This window comes from Haliaeetus leucocephalus, unplaced genomic scaffold (assembly GCF_000737465.1).
Source record: "Haliaeetus leucocephalus isolate CR32 unplaced genomic scaffold, Haliaeetus_leucocephalus-4.0 Scaffold205, whole genome shotgun sequence".
Lineage (NCBI taxonomy): Eukaryota > Metazoa > Chordata > Aves > Accipitriformes > Accipitridae > Haliaeetus > Haliaeetus leucocephalus.
In genome coordinates, this window is record NW_010972641.1 from 846,257 (window position 1) to 865,965 (window position 19,709).

A 19,709-nucleotide genomic window follows, 5' to 3' on the forward strand; every position below is an offset into this window, starting at 1 on the left:
TTTTCAATGGATAAGAACATCTGTGTAGACTTTTCACCTGATTTCCGTTGCCCCAAGGAGGTATTTTGAATCTATATGTGATGATGAACCTCCCTGGCTAAGGGTCCTGGGAAGACTTTCCCCAGAAGCCCCCAAGAAACTGATTGTGCTGTCCTTCCGCAGGAGGGAGCCACGCCAGAGGTGCGCACATGAAAACTGAAGGGTTGAGGCAGAAATACCTGTTCCCAGTCTGACTTTCAGAATTATTAGCACAGACTCTTGAATACTTGCCTGGAGACCTACAAAAGTTGCCAGCTGCATCAATAGGACATGGGGAGTGGCGTTTATTAGCCCCCTTTATTCACTTAAATTTCATAAAAACATGTTACAGCTAATTCTGCTCCCAGGCACAGGGCTGTAAATGCAGCATTGTCTCCCCTCTCCTTAGAGGAGAAACTGCAGTTATGCCCATGTGGTTAGGAACAGAATTTGTCAAATCAGTTTGACATGATGTCAATTTAGAAAAGGGATTCTTAGGTGGAAACAGTGCTTTAGACCTAGCATCTGCTATAAATACCCAAAATGCAGAATTAAAGAACATGTCAGACCATAATAAGTATATTAGGAAAAAATATAAGTTCTTTATCACACTAGAAGAATATGCATTTTTCTCATGTCAACACAGACAGTATATAGCAAAACTTAGGATACTTTAGGTGAAGATTGAACATAGTCAATAAAGGAAGCTTCATACAACGGCCAGTAGTTAACAGGTAGCCACAAAAGGCGCTGTTCTAATAACAAACAGGTGGAAGATTTCATTATATAATGTTTCTTATAGACGTAAGCATCGGTAGAACCTGTTCTGGATTTTCATGGTGATTTTTTTTTCTTTCCATTTTCCAGGAAGCAAAAAGAAAGAGTAGTTATAAGATAGTTTCATGCCAAAAGAGACTGTGGGTGAATAAATTATATTTTAATATTCTTTACAATCCGTTGCTGAGATTCAAGCCAGAAACTATTTAGGTTGCTATTATTTGTTTCAGTCTGCAGTTTGACAGATTTACATTTTATTTCGTGGTAAACACCTAGATCCATCCACGCACTGCATTTCACGTGTCCTTCTTTTAACTTTGCTTGGCAACACATTCAGAAATTGCATGATCTCCTTTGACATTAATTAGTCTGAGCTAATAAGAACTTTAGTAGGCAAGTCATGATTTTGTATGACTGTGCTGAGGAGATTAACCCAATCAAATGTGCTTGGAAAAACCTCACTGTCCCTCATATTTGTCTGATGTAGATGACAGACATTATCGGTGTGTGACATCAGGGCTGTATCATTTCAGCTGCCTAAATAGGCCTAATGAATATGACACTAAAATACTCTATTTGGGATTTTTCATCAGCTCATTCAGTACGTTGTTTTCCCATGTACACTGAAATGCTAAGACAGCAGCTGTAGCTATGTAAGACGAGGAAGTTAATAAACCAGGAGTCAAAAATAAGTAAATCTTAAATTAATTTGCAAGTGATATATTTAGAATGTCTTAGTAAAACAACTGTGCACTTTGAAATTGCCCAGACTCTGCAGAAATAAAATTAAAAACCCTTTCATTTAACAAGAGTCTTTTAAAAAAAAAAAAAACAAACCCACACCCAACAAAACAAAATAAAAAGCAGCAACGTGATGCATTTGCTGACTTTCCTGACTTTCCCACCTTAATGCAAGCAGAAGTCTCTTGGGCTCCCATGAGAATTGTAGCATGTGAGATAACTATAGGATCAAACCCTGGTTTGCTACATGTTAGGTAACGTGTTTTAAATAAGTAATACTCTTGTTGGACTAAGACAGTTTTCAGGATCATAGTAATCATACTGCATACAAAATGTATGTATCCTCGCTGATTTGCCAACTTAAGAAGACTTTCATACTACTTCTTTGTTTAAAGTCAGTGAAGTGAAGCAGATACTTAAGCACTTTTCAGAAAATAGAAGTTTGTGCTTAAAGTGCTTTCCTTAACTGGGGCTCCTAAGATTTAATCTGGCAAAATGTAGAGTATTTTCACCTCTGAGAGAGTTGATGGATTCACCATCCTTCTAGGTCAAGCACAAAGAGTCTTGCTCTATTGGAAACGCTCATTTCTCTGAGTTTAAAAGCAGTGTTTGGGGTTTTAAGTATGAGTGGAATGTTGGCATGAACATTTCAATAAGCAGATATCCAGTAACACGTGCAAGTCTTATTCCCATTTGAAAGCCATTTTTCCAGGCTAATTCTTTCCACTTCAGCCATATATGTAGAAAAAGTAAAAAATGTTTGGACAAGCTAGTTTAATAGCAGCCAACAGGGCTTTGGCTCTGATTTATCAAAACTACTGACATAGTTTTCATAAATATATATGGTAAGTACATGGATAACAAATCTGTGAAACTTAGCCAATGCTAACTAAATGGAGAAAATGTAAAATGTTTCATTTTTAAAACTGACAAATTACAAAGAGTTTAAATACTGAGAAGGTTTTTACCAGTGAACCAAATGCAGCACATTATACAGTGGGCTTAAATCTAATTTCATTATGCCCTTAATTTCTTTAGAAGCAAAATAAATTTTATTTCCTAAAATGAAATATCGAAAATTTGTGGATTTGTCAGTTAACTGCAAAATTACCTCATATGAGCAACTACAGTTTCTAAATAAATCAAGGTATTTTAAAGTTAAAAATCATTCACTTGACATGCTTACAGTGAAAAAGATTTTAACAACTTGAAGAGCTTTTTATTTCTACAAGGTCTTGATAAAATCCTGATAACTCTTTACTTCAGTGAATACACACACTGGCAAGCATGGATAGCATGGAAACCACCAAGTAGACCCAGAGTAATAAAAAATTTCCTTTCCCTTACAACATAAATACTGAAATGGTAATTATCATCACACCTATAAGAAAGCCAGCCTTGCAGTCACTGAGGCTTAAGCTTCAGTTAACACCTGTAAGACCTTTAGAAACCCTAATGATATATGTTTAAGTGAACCATGAGGGCTATCCTGTAGCCACTGTCAACCCAGACTGACAAGCAGCAAGCCTGCAAGCTTCAGCCCATTTTCACAACCTTCTTTTTTACTTATTTTCATTGTGTTTTGTTGGCAGCATCACATTGATACAGTGAATCTCAGTGAACAGATGACTACCACTGTCATCTTCCCATCCTTCAAACAGTCACCAAATGAAGGTTAGGAGGAAAATTCCTTCCCAGTTCAGATTTGCAGGGTTTTTTTCCCCACCCTGGAACCTGGTGTGTGGTCTGCTTACTAGGATGATCTAGGAGTGTCAATTTAATGTTATGTAATGCCCTGTTGTTGTAAGGGCATTGGAGATACTCACTGACTCCCTGTGGCATACTGGAATTGTGGCTTTTGAGCTTTTTAATGTCTTAAGTATTTGGCAGGTCTTGGGAATGTTGCACAGCCTGCAATATGGTGTTGGACAATGAGCTTGGATGTTCAGTGGACCTCTGTAAGTCATATATCTGTGGTATCAATTGTGCACTGGGAAAGATGGAGGCTAGGTTCAGTTACTGAAGGTTCCTGGGTCTGTTTGGTGTTCCAATTTGATCTACTACTTTTGTAAAAGGGCCTGGCTTAAGGTTTTGTTCCCACTATCTACTTTTCTATTGTACTATTGTGAACAGCACAATATGGGCCTGGTAATTCTTATGTATTTTTATGATAGAGTTCAGTAGGAAAGCTTTCACTATTTCAGGATCAGGTTCTTGTTCTCTGGAAAATATAAAATTAGGTATCTATAACATTCAATATCGTAGGCCATACATTTCTTTCACAAACACTTGTTTAGATCACTGTAACTCCATTATGTCCAACTAAGCTATTTTTAATGTACGAGAATTGGGCCCTCTGTTTCTAATGTAATTCCAAGCTTTCTGTCTTTCAAGGTTTTCTATAAACACTCTTTAAGCAAATTTTACTCCCTGCATTCAGTTTATATCTTGGTTCCATGCCTGTTTATATAAACACTTCATACATCTGATGAACATCAGAATTGCCAGCTTTTCAAATGGCACTCACTGTGCTATAATTCTGCTCAGCCTTGCACAGTATTTTTGGCGTCTCACTTTTCAATGTCATTAATGAATGTTGCTAGCTAATTGACTCTATTATTATTGTGGAACTCTGTTTGCCAAAGGTAACTATTCTTCTTCAGCATGCCAAATGTTCAAAGTGCCATCTGTAATTTATAGTTAATAAACACTGAGACAACAGATGACAAATGTCTTCCTGGTAATTTTTTTCCTGTTACAGTTTTTCCTTGGATTTTTTTTTGTTTTTACTTCCCAGTTCAACTCTATTTTGTCAATTACAATATCACTGAGGTTTAACCTAATGCTAGGGAACAACTGCCAAAGGTAGTCATCAAAGTAGCACTGATTCACAGACTTATAAAGCCAGACTCCCAGCAGGTTGCCCAGATTCAGGAATCGATTTGTGTATCTTTTGCCTTCAATAGCAGCAGAGATCAGACACTGCCAAAATGTGTCTGTGGTCTCAGTTGACAGTGGAGTTACTCTGGGTCTACATGGATCTACATACAAATAAGATACAGCCCTTCATTAAAAATTAAAAAAAAAAAAAAAAAAACCACACAAAAAACAACTGAAGAACAAGAGCGCCAAAAATGAGCTCTGCTAGCTACTGTCTTGTCTTCTTTGTTCAGCTAGTTGAAAGCTGAACATGGATGTTGTAATCACATTAAAGAAAAGGGCTGTGAATGTACAACACAGTAAGTGTTGTGGGAGGAAATGGGTTACCCTAGTCATTCTTTAATTAGGTGAACACACATGGAAAATATACAGTGGGGAATGAGCCTCACTGCATTTTCCATCTGCCCACTGGGAGGTGAGAGAAATGAAAATGGCAGTGTAAAGCCACTTCTGATAAGTTTTGCATTACATTACTGCTCACCTCAAGCTTTTCATTGTGGAATATGTAAAAGGTTTATTAACGTCACTGATAAATACAATCTCGTCAATTTAATAGCAGATATCCATATAAATTATTATACTGCGCAAAACTATAAAGGAAGACTATCTTGGAAATAAGTAAAGTGCATTTATATAGCCCTGTAAAGACATTCAGCATTTCTGAAAATATTGAATAATATAGATAAGCCTGTTTTAATAATGCAAAACATTTCACCCTGATGGCACATTGATATATCCATACTATACAAAGCTTTTCTAATGTTCATTAAATTGTCAAAAATATTCTTACCAGAAGAGAATCTGTTACAATCACTTACCCTCAAAGACCATGGTATCTTCTGCCTTTATACCTTTTCTGTTTACTTTTTCTCTTCACATCATAAAATGTCTCTTCCTGAAATGACATATGCAAACAAATAAATGGACCTTTAGTAGTTATATTCACTACTCTAGATATCCTTAACAGACAGTCTTCCTTTACCTTTAGCACTGGAAATGCACCCTTTATTGGTATTGAATGAATTATTACCATATGTAGACCTGAATCCAGTGTGTATGTGTTGTCTTGTTTCTGCAGACTGTTATTGTAACCCTTTTGGTTCAGTCCATGATCGCTGTAATGACAGAGGATTTTGTGAGTGTAAGGAGGGAACATCAGGGCCTAAATGTGATAAATGTCTGCCGGGATATATCTGGCACAGCTTGGGCTGTCAACGTAAGTAACTCTGAGAGTCGCCCCTCTCCTGCAACTTTGCTGCCTCTGCGTCTGTATGCTATCATGTGCAGCTACTTAAGAGCAGAAAACGAGCAAAACACTCTGCGAGCTGTAAGACTGCCATACTCCCTGAACCGTTTCGGAGACTCCCAGATGAGGACAGTAAATTGACTGTGTCATCCATTTATTTCAATATGCTTTCAGTGTCCTCTCGCTTTCTCTTGCTAACGCCTGGAGGAGCTCCCCCGGAAATATGTAAATATGCATGGCCTGCCAACTGTGAAATAAGTTTTGTGTACCAAAATATTAACTCCATATTAACTCCAAATTTAAAATTCTTACTTAAAGACAAGGTGATTTCTCTGCATGTTCACTTTTTTCTGTACTAAACTTCTTAAGTAACTTAACTGTGCTTTCATACCTTAAAACTATGTCCCTGGACAATAAAATTGCAGAACACTGGCTCATTACCTGTTATAATTAGGGAAAACTAGACAAAAGGAAAAGGTAAAAAAAAAAAAATGGAGGTATACTTATCCTTAAAAATAAGAGCTGAAATTTTGTGCAAATATTGCTAGAGCAGATGTTGTTTCAATGCTTAGCTGTATATTTAGCTTCTCTTCTGGTTAACAGGTCTTGTAAACAAGTGAGTGGAAATACCACATCGGTATATACAGGATTAGACTTCTACTGCAAATTTCTTTTGTAGTAAATTCTTAAGATTTATTCTTTATAACTGTTTTGATCATCTACTTCCAGAAACTCAGGAGAGTTCTCTCATGTTTTTCTTTCACTGTTTCCCTGTCTCTCTGCATTCTTACACACACACATTAAAGAAAGATTTCTACAAGAGCTTGCTTTTGATTTTTAAGACTAAGAAGCACAAGAAAGAATGTAATTACTGACACCCATTAGCCAAATATTATAAAATTGGCTATATAGCCATGCCAATGCTCTAAATACTGTAAAACAAACGCAAATCTTATATCATAAATTTAAAAAAAAAAATAGAGATTACTGCTGCCTCTCCAAGCGATGAGTACCTCTGAAGTAGAAAATCTGGGTGTGTTACAATTCAGCAAATATATCTGGAAAGAAAAACAATAAATAAAGAATTTCAGGAAAGATTGTGATAATGAACCAATTAGCATCAAAGAGAGTATGTGAAAAGAAACGAATTTTGCATGGGCAACGCAGTTAAATGTTACCCAAGAAAACTGTACTTCCTCAGCTTCTGCCAGAAAGCTCCTGTTTAGATTTGGCAGGTTATTTGAACCATACTTTTCACATGTGGTTGTTAACTGTATGCTCATTTTCTGAATGCTTGCACTTGAGTTTTGATTCACAAAATTATTGAGCACTTACAGTTGCAGCAGAAAGCAGGCAGAGTAGTGTTTCAAATCTCAGAGTTTTCTATTATTAATATTTTGAAAAATCAGATCCTAGGTATTTAAGGAAAAAAAAAAGCACTCAGAAATCATAGGATCTCCCTCTGCCTTGCACCCTTTATATAGAAGAAGGTTGTCACCACCCCTGTACCTTAACCTAGGTACTGACAAAATAAGCATTAGAATTTGTGAAGCATCAAGATACTGTAGTGACAGGAACCACAGGAAAAAAAAAAATTAAAAAGTAAATCAATATGATTCTCTGCAGTAAAATTTAATAAAGTACAGTAAACACCATGTCCATACAGTGGGTCTAAAAAAAGATATTAAGTAGCTGAGATATTGGAACAGGTCTGGAGGTCTGTGGAGCAAATTTTACAGTCATATAATTAATATAATAATATATATACCAGCTTGTCAAACCAATTGCTTATTAATTGCAGTATTTCCTATCTTTTCAGGTTTGGACATTATAACCCCAATAATGTTCTTTTAATGAGGACTTTTTGAGCCCAAGATATAATTAGCCTGATTTTAGCTGAATCGGAGTATTTGTAAAAGCTTTAGACAGTTTCTGGAAATGCAAGCTAGTGCCTTTATATTCGCTGACAAAACTAATTAAGTTTCCCTCACTGTGTTGTAATTTTCTGAACAAATCTCAGCCTGATTGTGTAACTGTTAGATATTCTCCAAGTTTGACCAAATTATCTGATCAAATTCAGAAGAAAAACAACTAGATGCGGTTGTCAGCTTTATGGAACAGACATCAAATTGCCATGTTTTACCAAGCACACACTGATTTAAATCCCATTTCAAGTCTTTTCGTGGAGGAACAGAATTTCAATTCATTTAATTTTCTAGTGTGGCAATTTTAGCTTTGTTTGTTATTTTCCCATTGAAATCTAAACAAATGACTGGGCAAGCAAGCAGACTCCAATATACAAGAAAAATAAGAACTCATTCTGCTGCCTTAGCAAAGCTCAAAATGATTATTTGTCTGGACATGTAGCATGTGGTTTTGATCTGTCTCCCTGAGTTTGTGCTGTGCAGAAATGTATGTATGCAAAGATGGATACACACCCACACACAACAGACCAATATGTGTTTACTTTTTGTTATACATAGCCTATTGTCATTATTAAGAAAATCTATTCTTATGGACCTTTGTTGCTAAAAATCATTGACCTAGGGCAGCCAGAAGTTTGACCTATAAAGAAATAAGTTAAATCTATACCATAGCTAGTTTAAGTACTTGTACGATTGTATTAGTAAATGGAGTGGCTTAGTTTTATATATTAGTAATCCTATTTGGGAAAAAACAACGCTGAAGTCCTGTTGTGTTTTGTAAGACTCACAATGTATCATTCGATAAATTACTGTTAGGAGTCTACCTTGTACCACATGTGGGCAGAAGACACAGAAGCTATTATCCTCAGAAGTATTCATTTAGGTACCTCACTCTTACTGATTTCAGCTAAAACCTCTGAGGATCTAGGCAGAGCGCTCATTGCTTGGCATCTCTGTGCATACAGAGGTCAGATGCAATTTTAGACTTCGCCTCCCAGATAAAAAGCACTGTGATAACAGCTGTTATCTTATTGAATTCAGGGTTTATACTGCATAGACTTAGCGGTCAGCAGGGTCTGGTTGGTACAGGAAGGTTTTCTGCCCTCAGAAAAAGAGGCACAATAAATGCAACTGTGCCTTGCGCTACTTCTAAGCCCTCCCCCAGACCCATTCATGCCGCAGGCACCATGCGTGCAGGGAAGCTGCTGGGGTTTAGCTCTCCGCCTCCCTCCCAGATACTGACAATGGTTTTCTCACCAGCATGCATAAATAGATCAAAGCGCAAGGAATTAATTACAAACAGCACAGTCTGGCCCTGAAAGCCTTTTAGAATTCCAGAAACATGAGAAAATACATAGCTATATTTCATTTTTCTATTTTATAGAAATTAAACAGTTTCCTTTAAAAATTAACATAAAAACAGAAGAAAAAGCTCCAAGCCTGGCAAGGAATTTAACCAGCAACTACAGCTGTTTTGGGCCAGTCTTAAACTGAACATAGTGCTTTGTGATAAGAGGGACCTGTAACAAAAGGTAGAACCATTTGCACACAGAACTGCCTGAGTTTTTAAAAAATGGATGAAGGCAAAACATTAAGCAGGAGCATTCATTTGATTTTCTAAGTGTACTGCTCATAGTCTTGCATCTTTTGTATTTCTTGGCCATGACATTTCAGGTGACTAAATTCTGTTGCATACATACAGGAGCATTTCAAATTAACACCTTTTAATTTCCCGCACACAAGAATCAATTCCAGAACCAGCTGCACATTTAGCCAATCAGGCAAAGAAAAAGCGACTCTTTTGCCAATCTCACTTTACCAGCACAGCTCAAATTTGCATTAGGCGTGATCACCCCACAGGGGAAAAGGTGAGGGAAGGTTCAATGATTAATATTATTCACTCTCTCCCTTCATATGAGCAAATAAAGACATTTGAACTTACAGCCCCACAAAGGCCTAGACTGAGTACAAGAATTACCAATGGTAGCTTGCACCCAAGTTAAACTCCATGAGTTATTTATTGTGAAGCACTGTTTCAAATCATCTTGGTTCAATGGTGTAAATCTTAAACAATTAGTGAATGAGTTTTCAGCCAGATGCCTTATGTCAAGCTCTGAATAGTTTATTTTATTTCACCCTTTTTCTTTCATTTTAAGTAGTTTTTATTAAAGCAGCAAAGGATTACACTCTTATCTTCAATGGTCAAACTGTGCTCAGTGCTTGTATCTGTCTTCCAGACTGAACTTGTATTACTCTGCAGCCTGTTGATAATTCATATTCTGTCACAGTGTGCATTCAACTTATTATACGATTATTTAAATATATGCTTTTTTTGTGTGCATTTTATCATGTGTTACAAATGTTAGAAGCCAAGGCATTTGATCAAAATCATCATGCAGATTGAATTGCCAAAGAAAATCAAACCTGAAATTGTAACCCTGGAACTTATATCAACATTTGCTTTTGGAAGTTAGCGTTTACAATTCAGCAAGAAAAGATATGTTACCACCCATTTCTTTAAAAAAAAAAAAAAAAAAGAAAGAAAAAAAGGGAAAAAAAACCCTTTCTTAAAAAAGTACATCATGCACTCCTTTCTAGACAGAAATTGTCTCCCCCGCTGAAGGTCAGTGATCTTTTATACATGTTTGTACACAGATGTATCCTGTGAGTCCTTCAATACCTACACATTGAACTTGTACTTGGGGAACTATACTCTGTAAAATGAAATAGAAATTCAGAACCGGGATGCCCTGCCTTCCAGTTCACCTTTGCAACTGCCTCTGTGGGGAGCCATAGACAATCCACCTGTATCTTTTTACATCTTTTTACCAGTAGCAGTTTTAATGCTTTTAGCTGGTCAGGATATGGTGGGATTTCCCCTCTGCACAGGTGCTGTATGTACTTTCAGTTCTGGTGTGGTTTGGTGCCAGGACTGGTGCTAGTAAGTGCACTGCCGCGCTTGGAGCTGGAGGAAAGCTGGAGGGAATTTATTGAAAGGGATAAAGTTCTGATGGGGCTGAACATCGCTGTCCCCAAAGAACAATCTGCCCCTGGTCTTTATACATGAAATACTGATTTTGCAATACCCGTCTTACATGATTGTTATGCAGACTGAAGAAATTGTGTGTGTATAGGAGTTTGGATGTAAGAGGAACAGACTCTGCTTCAAATGGCTCCAAATTTAAATCCAGACTAATTCTCCTTAAATCAATCCAGAGTCCCACTGCTGCAACTCAAGGGAAAGTATGGCTTACAGATGTAAGACCAGCAAGGCAAGATTGCAAACAAATTTACAGCGTTACCAGGCCTGATTCTCAGATGATGCAAAACATTAATTCCACTCACCTCAGGGGAAGCATGCTGATGACTTATACATGTAATTCCATACTGGTATCCCGGGTCTTTTAAACCTGCAAAAATACAACATGAATGTGTGTATAAACGCATTCATTCCAAAATACATGACCCACAGAATAACCATACAGATACATAGTTCACCAAAGTATGAATATCATGGAATAGTATTATTTTTTAATGAGACACTGGATTTGAAGGAGAAAAAGAAGGTTGATATCTCTCTGGGGAGAGCATATCTTAGTCAGAATAAACATGTCAGAACACAGACAACCTATTCAACAAAAATGATGACGTGAAGAGCACAGAGGAGAAGATAAAAACATAGGATGCTTTCTCTATATAGTTATTATACAGATCTACACAGTTACTGTAGCATGCCTAGGTTGGGGATGAAGTCTCCTGCTGCTTTTAGTACTGCTGCCTACAAAGTGTGTGAAATATTGTGGAAATGGAAGAACCTGCAGAAGGAACAGACTAGAGGGGCATTGGTGAGAGTTCAAGGACATTATCTCAGCATCTCTGTGCTGAAAGGAAGGGTTCTATGAACAGTATGGGGATTGTGAATTAGGTAACACCGGGGGGGGGGGGGGGGGGGCGCGCAAAGAAAATAACAGGTCATAAATCAACCAGAGAATGAGGTATAGAAAAGGGGGCTAGTTAGCATAGTTAACATCTCATTAAGAGGCACCAGGCTCTTAACAGACCGCAGCTCTTCACTTCAGGAGATTTACTCTGATAACCTGGTGATCAGACTTGCTTTCTCCAAAGTGCAAAGAAATGGTTTGGTAGCAACATTTATACACCTGACCTTTAATAGAATGATTTTTCCCCAGCAAGGTGAAGGATTGGATTAGAGTGAAGAGGTTGTTCTCCTCTTGATCTTGCCCAGGTGTCAGCTTCAAAGCTGCTATTCCATTGCTGTCTAAACTGCTCTCTCTAATTGCAAGTGCTGCAATCCCTCTTCTCCCAATTCCTAACTATTTAGTCCCACACATGCCTAGCAATCTTTCAGGCACTTGTTTGACCTTTCATTGAACCATTTCAGATCTAACTCAGCAGGACACCAACCAAAAAAGAATAGTTTTCTGCTGTGTTAGTTCTGTGATATGAATCAGCAATGGGATGGGCAACCGGGAGCACCCTGGGAGAGCATAACCCACTCAGCTGGGGAGTGACGTAACACTGGCAGCCAGCAGTTCAGCTGGACTAGGCTGCCATGCAACTGTAGCACATCTGTGGGATCAGTATTCTCCTCTGTCCATTGTTAGACCATTCGCATTATAGTCTAGCAAGTTGCTGGTATTTTTATCAGACAAAGCCACATAATTTCATATTAGATAATTTTCCTAAAAAAAAAAAAAAGGTTCTATACTCTCCCAAAAATAGTTTAAAAACCCACTAACCTACAGAAAAGCAAACAACTTTTTAAGATTCTCTTGTACTGAAGCAGAATCATAAGTTTTTACAGGTGACAAAAGTAGGATTCTGCATGCAGAGCCAAAATGAACTGTGGTGACAGACATGAGCAGAGTGCATTTCAAAACAGACCAATTTTAAAAGACTGAATACAATTTCTAGGGTCTTCAGTATTTTTGGTGCTGTATCATGGGAGAGTTCTGAACAACTAAATATTAGGAAATTCATGAAAAGTTAAACAAGTAACATTATTTGTTTTCTTTAGTCACATGATTTTAAAATGGTTAATATTTGATAGCACAGTGATAAATATTTTAATATAGTATATTGCAGTCGGTTAGGAATAGATCAAAAAGATACAAAGTAAGCTCCACTAGATAAACTTTTATTAGGTACATGAAATAGAACATAAAGCTTGATAGCAATTACCATTTAATCTATTCACATTTGGAAACGTATTGAAGGGGAAACTTATAACTCAGTTGTTATGAATTATTAAATGTTCATTTGAACAGTGATGTGCAGGACTGCTTTTCCTCCAAAAAATCTGTCACGCTTTCCTTTTAAGCCTGCTCAGTGGCCATAACTTCTATGTAATTTGCCTGCTCCCTGCCTTTTTATGAGGAGAGAAATAAAGAGATCAATAGCACCACAGACATGCCCAGATGGGACACTTTTATGAAGAGGCCTTAAAAGTATCATTCAGGAGTAAGTAAAGTAATCTCCATCCAATACTTAACTGCAGATAAAAAGTACTGACCTGAGGCAATTAAAGAGAGTCAACACTTCCTATCTTGACATTGATGCAACTGATGGCATTGCTGACACCAGCACATGCTGATTATTAAGACTTCAGTAGTTATTGTTTTAACTTCCTTTACACATGTGTAAATACAACTCTCCCAAGAGATCTTTCTGTTCACAATGATGGCAATACGAAAACCAAATTTTCGTTTAGAAGGGGCTGATAGGTTTTAACTTGCAAGGTGCTGACTGCCTCCCTTAACAGAAGCTAAGCTCCCCCAGTGTTATAAAAAGTAAAAAAATGCCTTTTAATATTATGTGTTAATAAATGGATGCCATCTACCTGTAAATTTAAAAGACTAGCTTCCACCTTTAATGGATTTCAGAGTTATTCTAGGTACAGGGGTACACCTGATGTTAAGGTGTGTTTCTGCCTTGAATTTGAACATGCTGAAAGGATGTAATCCTAAAGTAATCAGCATTTCTAACTTCAGGTATGTATTTCTACAGAGCTGAGTATTGTAGTATCTAACAACTAATGAACTCAAGGCTTTTTAATTACATACTACTACTATTTGAGGTACTTTCCAAAAGATTTTAGATATCTTTACTCATTGACAGTATTTATTACGAGTAATCTATAAAGGTGAAAAAAAAAATCTCAAGACTGAAGGTTTTAAAGAAATTTAGTTGAACTAAAGGAGTTATTATTTAGTATCAATAGCTTGAGTACTTCAGCAATGAATTTCTGAAAATAATTAAGACCTTTCAAGATCTGAGCTCTTAACTAAAACACTTAACACAAGTGCCTTTTTACATTTCCCAATTCCCACTTCACCCTTTTGTTTTCTGACCATCTTACCTAGCCTGTTTTAGAACTGGTCTTCAAAACCTTTCACTCCTGTGAGTCATGTGTCTATCTTCATGCTTGCATGCTTATAGACAGTAGAACATCTTACAGCAGAAAATGAGAAAGCCTGTACCGAGTTAGACCAGAGATCCATTTACCCCAGTGTCCTCTAGTTGACAGTGGTGGGCTTGAGTGGTACTTCATTCAGCATAGGCGTCCAAACTCTGGGAAGCTACAGTTTACGGATTTTCTTAGCCAAAGAGTTCATCAGTATCTTCATATTTAGTTGGTCTTAATGAGCCTTTCATCCACTAATTTGCCTAACCACTTCTTGAGACATTCATACTTCTGGTATCCAAACGTTCTGGGCACGAGTTCACAATTATGCAAAGTGTAACAATAATAATAATAATTTCTTTGTTTTAAATGGCTGGCTGACAATTTCATTTGGTACTTCCTAGTTCTTGGGAGGAAGAGTTACTAAGAATAAATGAATAATCATTTCCAATTCGTTTTCCATAACATTTGTGATTTTATAGATGTCTATTTCATTTTCCTTCAATCTACCTTCCCTCTCTTATGCTGAAGAAACCTAATCTATTTAATCTCTCCTTTTACAGGAACTGCTTATATCTATGATAGCTCTTCATTCTACCTTTCTTGATACTACTGTATACCTTTTTAATATGCAGGACTTCATGCAGCGTTCAAGAGATGGGCGCATCATGAAGTTATATGGTGGCATTGTGGTGTTTTCCATTTCATTCTTCTTCTCCTGTCCTAAAAAAATTCAAGAATCTATTTGCCTTTTTGACTGATAAAGAGCATTAAGTCAACATTTTCAGTAAAATACTCTGAACTACTCTTAAGGTCCCTTTTCTAAGTGGTAAAAGCCAAGTATCTATAGGGGTGCATTCCTCTTGAACACTGAATTTCATCTACCATTTTATTGTGCTGTCACCCAGCACCTTAGAAATTCTTCTGAAGATCTTCACAGCCACAATACTTTTGCAATACGAGCAAACTTTATTACATTACTCTTCACTCACTTTTCTAGCACAACTCTGCCTGTGTAAATCTTGACACAGTTCTTACAGGACTGAGTAGTAGTCTCTGACATTTATTCTTACCCCGTTTCCTATGATTCAATCATGATTATTCCATGAAAAAAAAAAACAAAACAAACAAAAAAAAACAAAACAAAACAAAAAAAACACACACCAAAAAACTCTCTTATTGGTTTCTTGGGGTGGGGCGGGAGGGAACTGCTGAGGGATCTTATGAAATACTTTTTGGATATTCAGATACATAATCGACTTGATCATTTGTGTCCCTATGCTTACTGATTCCTTAAAAAAAAATCATCTACTAGGTTTGTACACAATTATTTCCCTCAACAAATGTTCACTCTTCCATGCTCATTGTGCTCATCAATCTATCTGCTAATTCTATTCTTCATTACAATTTCCATCAACTTGCTTGCTGCAGAAGTTTTACTTGCTAGTCTTTAGTTCCTCTCAATCTCCTTGGAGCTCTTTATAAAACACATCTGCCATAGTCCCTTCTTATAGTTAATCAAGCCTGTCTTGGCGATCAAATTAGTAAAATCACAGGTAACAGTCAGAAATTTGTTTCTGCATTTTTTCAGAACTCTTGGATCAATATTATTTGCTTCCAGTGATCTGCTGCAATAGACTGTCTTCCATTTTAAGATGGAAACCATTAAAGAATGGTTTGTATAAACTTTGAGACACACCTCCAGAGCATGGCCCCATCAACATAGGCAGTAGCCTGGTAACCTTCTAACGCTCTTCCATAGTTAATACTTCGTAGATTTTTCCCTTCCCTACCTTACACACCATTTGTTTGCCCTAGACACTTCCTAGAAAGTTTCTGCTTATGATGTGTTTAGAAAAAAAATTAATTACTAATTTTTATGACTTGAGTACATAGCTCAATCATTTGTGGCCTTCCTTGGTACTTTAACATGTTCTTACAGCTAAATTCTGAGAGTCTATACTCTTCTCTTTTTTCCTTCATTTTGTCATCACTTCAACATTTTTCTTTACTGTTTGTAAATGTATTTCTTTATGAAGTTTTCTTTTACTCTTCTGCTAACAATGCAAGTTTTATAAAAATCCTTTTAAATAGTGGTCTTTTTTTTGGTACTCACTTTACTCTGCATCTCTAATATGACGAGCTCACCAAATCATCTGCAAACATTCTGTCCCTTTAGCTTCTCCTTGCAGTGAGAAGCTTCTCCATCTTTCTAATAAGTGCCTACATGATCATCTCCTCTTCCCCTAGATCCATACCCCCAAGACATGTACTAACCCTTCTAGTAACTTCAAAGTCATCTTAAAGTTAAGCATGCAAGTTAATATTTTGACAAGGAACATGGGTATGATAAAATCAGGAACAAAAGCTTGATCTTATAAATGTCAGTCCAGCTTTTTGTCAGATCTTTGACTATTACCCTTTACGGTACAAATTCTAGTCAAGCTATTCACATGAATAACAACCTTGAAAGTGAATACAGCTTTACAGGATTCAGCCAATATATATTTCGAGGGGACTGATAACCTGTACAAAAGTACCATGATGTTCTGTAAAATATTAACGGCATTGTTCTTTCCATTTCTTTCATCCCTGCACAATTTTGAGATATGATTTTGTTGATTACTAACTGTTCTTCTGTCACATTGGACTGCAGTCAATGGTAAAATCATTAAAAGAGACTTTTAATGGAAGCCAAGTCAAGCCCGTTATAATTATCTTGGCTTCTAAAGAGAATAATTAAATTGTTAATAAAACTTTTACCTATAATCATCAGGTGAGAAGAGGAGGATGTGACAGTGCTGGAAATTTAAAGATTTCTGCAAAGAAGGGGAAGGAGAGTCTGATCATAATTCAGTTGTTGGTAATTAATGTCTACAGAAGATTACTTATAACTGAAATCAACTTGAAATAATTATATTAAAGAGACTGTGTTCATTAACATCACTGATTTCAATATACAGCTGGGGTCCACAATGATTAAAGCCTTATGCCCAAAACCATTTTGTATTTTTATAACTACAGCTTGGACAAGTACTTCTTCATATGTTATTTTTTTCTTTCCAATGACAATCTGTCTTTTTGTTCAGATGGAAGTGGAAAACCATGTAATAACAATTGCACCGATGCCACTGGCTGAATCTAAAGACAATATTTTGATTTGTACTTCCGTTTGCAGATCAATTTACCCACTTGATTCCCTTTGTAGAGACTGAGTGGAGTAACTTTCCAAATCTTTCACACTTTTCAGACATTTATGAAACCGTGTGTATTTTCCAGATGTACAAAGAATAAAGCATAACAAAATCTGTCTATGCATAAATCAAAATATTACTCCAGCTTACAGAGCCAGTGGTCGAGCTGTATATTGAGCATCTCTGAACAGCCAGACAAAGACACCTTTATCTTTCTATGACACCTATGTGCTAGCCCCTGTTCTTACTCTATTTCCTGCTTAAATTTGAAGGCTTTTCCAATGGACCCAAGAATCTATTCTTGCACTTCATAACTGCTAGGTTATAAGGAGCTCATCCATAATCTCTTTGGAGGAGGAATTCTCCCTTCAATAGTTATTTAGGTTAGCCTTAAGAAATAGCACCAAGCAGCCATAGGTCAGGGATACACAAGGGCTACAATCAAAAGAGCTACCAGCTTTGTTACCCACACACGCTAACCAGTCCCCATTTCCGCTGACAGGTGTGGGAGGAACAAATGCCTCCAGTATCCTCAGTGTAGAAATAGCTGTCCATAGGAGACAATTCAGCAGGGTGTTCTGTTAATGAGATGCTGCATCCCTGAGCTCTGAATGTAACACATACTTTAAATCAGAAATGAACTTCGATTTTAAGCCAGAAGATCCTTGAAATAGGACTCCTACTTTGAAGAGTTTAGAATTTAATCTCCAAGGAGAGTAAAGAGTTTCACCACATGTAGCTCTTTCTTTAAAGAGCTGAAGCTGCGTTTTGGTAGCGAAGCAATAAGCACTGACTAGTGTCCAAGGAGAACAAGTTACTCTCACAAGGTTCAAAAACTTGGCTTACTTGCTACTGATTTCAAGAACAGGAGAATCTCACAATGAGATTTAAACTGGGGCCATTAGTGCAAGGAAATTCATCTTAAGCGCAAACATAGCATCCTTAAATCAGCCCCATTATGTTGACATTATGCAGCAAAGTGCAGCGCTCTGCAAGGAGGCTTCAGTTCTCAGAAAAAGCATCCTATTCCACATATCTTTACAGACAGATTACAACAGTGTATTACAGCACAAATGTCTTAAAAATTGAGCCAGATGTTTTGGAATGCCTCAAATTACATATGCACACATGCCATTTGGTACACAACTGGGGAGAAACGTGAAAGGCTGCACGCACACAGCATAACTTCTGCAAAGGTTTGAAAATTTGGGTCAAGATTTACACCACCTATCAAAATAAAGCCATATACTGCTATAATTTTTCTGCAACAGCCTGAGAGCTTTGCTAGTTCATGCAAAACCATTACTGATTTAAAACACAGCTGAGAAGATGCCTAGAGAAGTGTACTCCAGTTTTATCTTCTCTTTTATTCAGTGGCAACATGAGAACTTAGCAACGATGCTGCAGCCCACGCTGCTCTGCACCATTAGAAGACCTTGACTGGTTTGCAAATACAAAACACCGAGCCAGCTAAGATGTGTTGAGCACCTCCCTCACCTCCTCCCACCCATCCTGGCTTTGGCTCAAACCCCACTGTTCCAGTTCCAACCACTTCCCTTTAGCACTGATTTTTCTCTTTTAGCTTAGCAGCTACTCATTCTGTAGCTTTCTTGCAGTCTTCAAAAAACCATCATCCCACTCAGATCTGCCATGTTACCACTTAAGAAATGCTGTCTCATACAGGCAGCATAAAATCTTTGCATTTCACACTCCTCTCATGCTCTCACTTCGCTGGGCCTGTGTTTCAAACCTGAGCAGGAACCACACCGGAGTCTGCTGCCCAAGGTGACATGTCTCTGCAGAGGTTGGCCTTGCGTGCTGGCTAGCTGTGCTGGCCATGTGGCTTCATGGAGCAGGAGGAGGCTTTGTGTTTAGCCTCAGTGTTTGACCCCTCACAAGGGTCCAGGCATAGGGCTGTTCTACAAAAAGTCATCCTACCTGGAATTACAGCCTTTTCTCATCCTCCAATATCATGTGCACCCATCAGTCGGCACTCTACACTGGCGTACAGCAAACACCAGCTCCCACCATAGGAGGCAATGTGAAGGAATACACACAGTTCTGGAGGAGTTGTGGTTGAAGAAGCCAAATTTCCATTGTAATTGCTGTCAGGGCTGCTGAAAGAGAAGGACAAGCATGTGACAGGAGTTGTGGGGGTTCAGGTTATGTCAGGTAGCGGTATGCAAGGGGGATGGCTGGGGGCAGAGAACAGGACTGGACCCAAAGAGATAAACTTGTCAGGAAATACGGCTTCATCATCCAAATTCTAGTTAGCAGAAATCTGTTTCCAGTTTCTCTGAGAGTTCTACAAAGAAATGTACGCAGGCATTATGTTTTAAAAGGATATACATTTTCTAGAAGTACATTTTCATAAAAATTGAGCATTTTTTGTGTGACCCTTACTTCTCTAAACCAAAAGGTAAGTATATGAGTTTGTAACTCTG

The 19,709-nt window shown here is 37.5% G+C and overlaps 1 protein-coding gene across 1 annotated transcript in view; it reads left to right on the forward strand.

Annotated features, from left to right (window-relative positions):
• Positions 1-19,709, forward strand: part of NTNG1 (netrin G1) — a 152,156-nt gene that overhangs the window by 119,672 nt on the left and 12,775 nt on the right. The gene's annotated exons all lie outside the window — the stretch shown is intronic.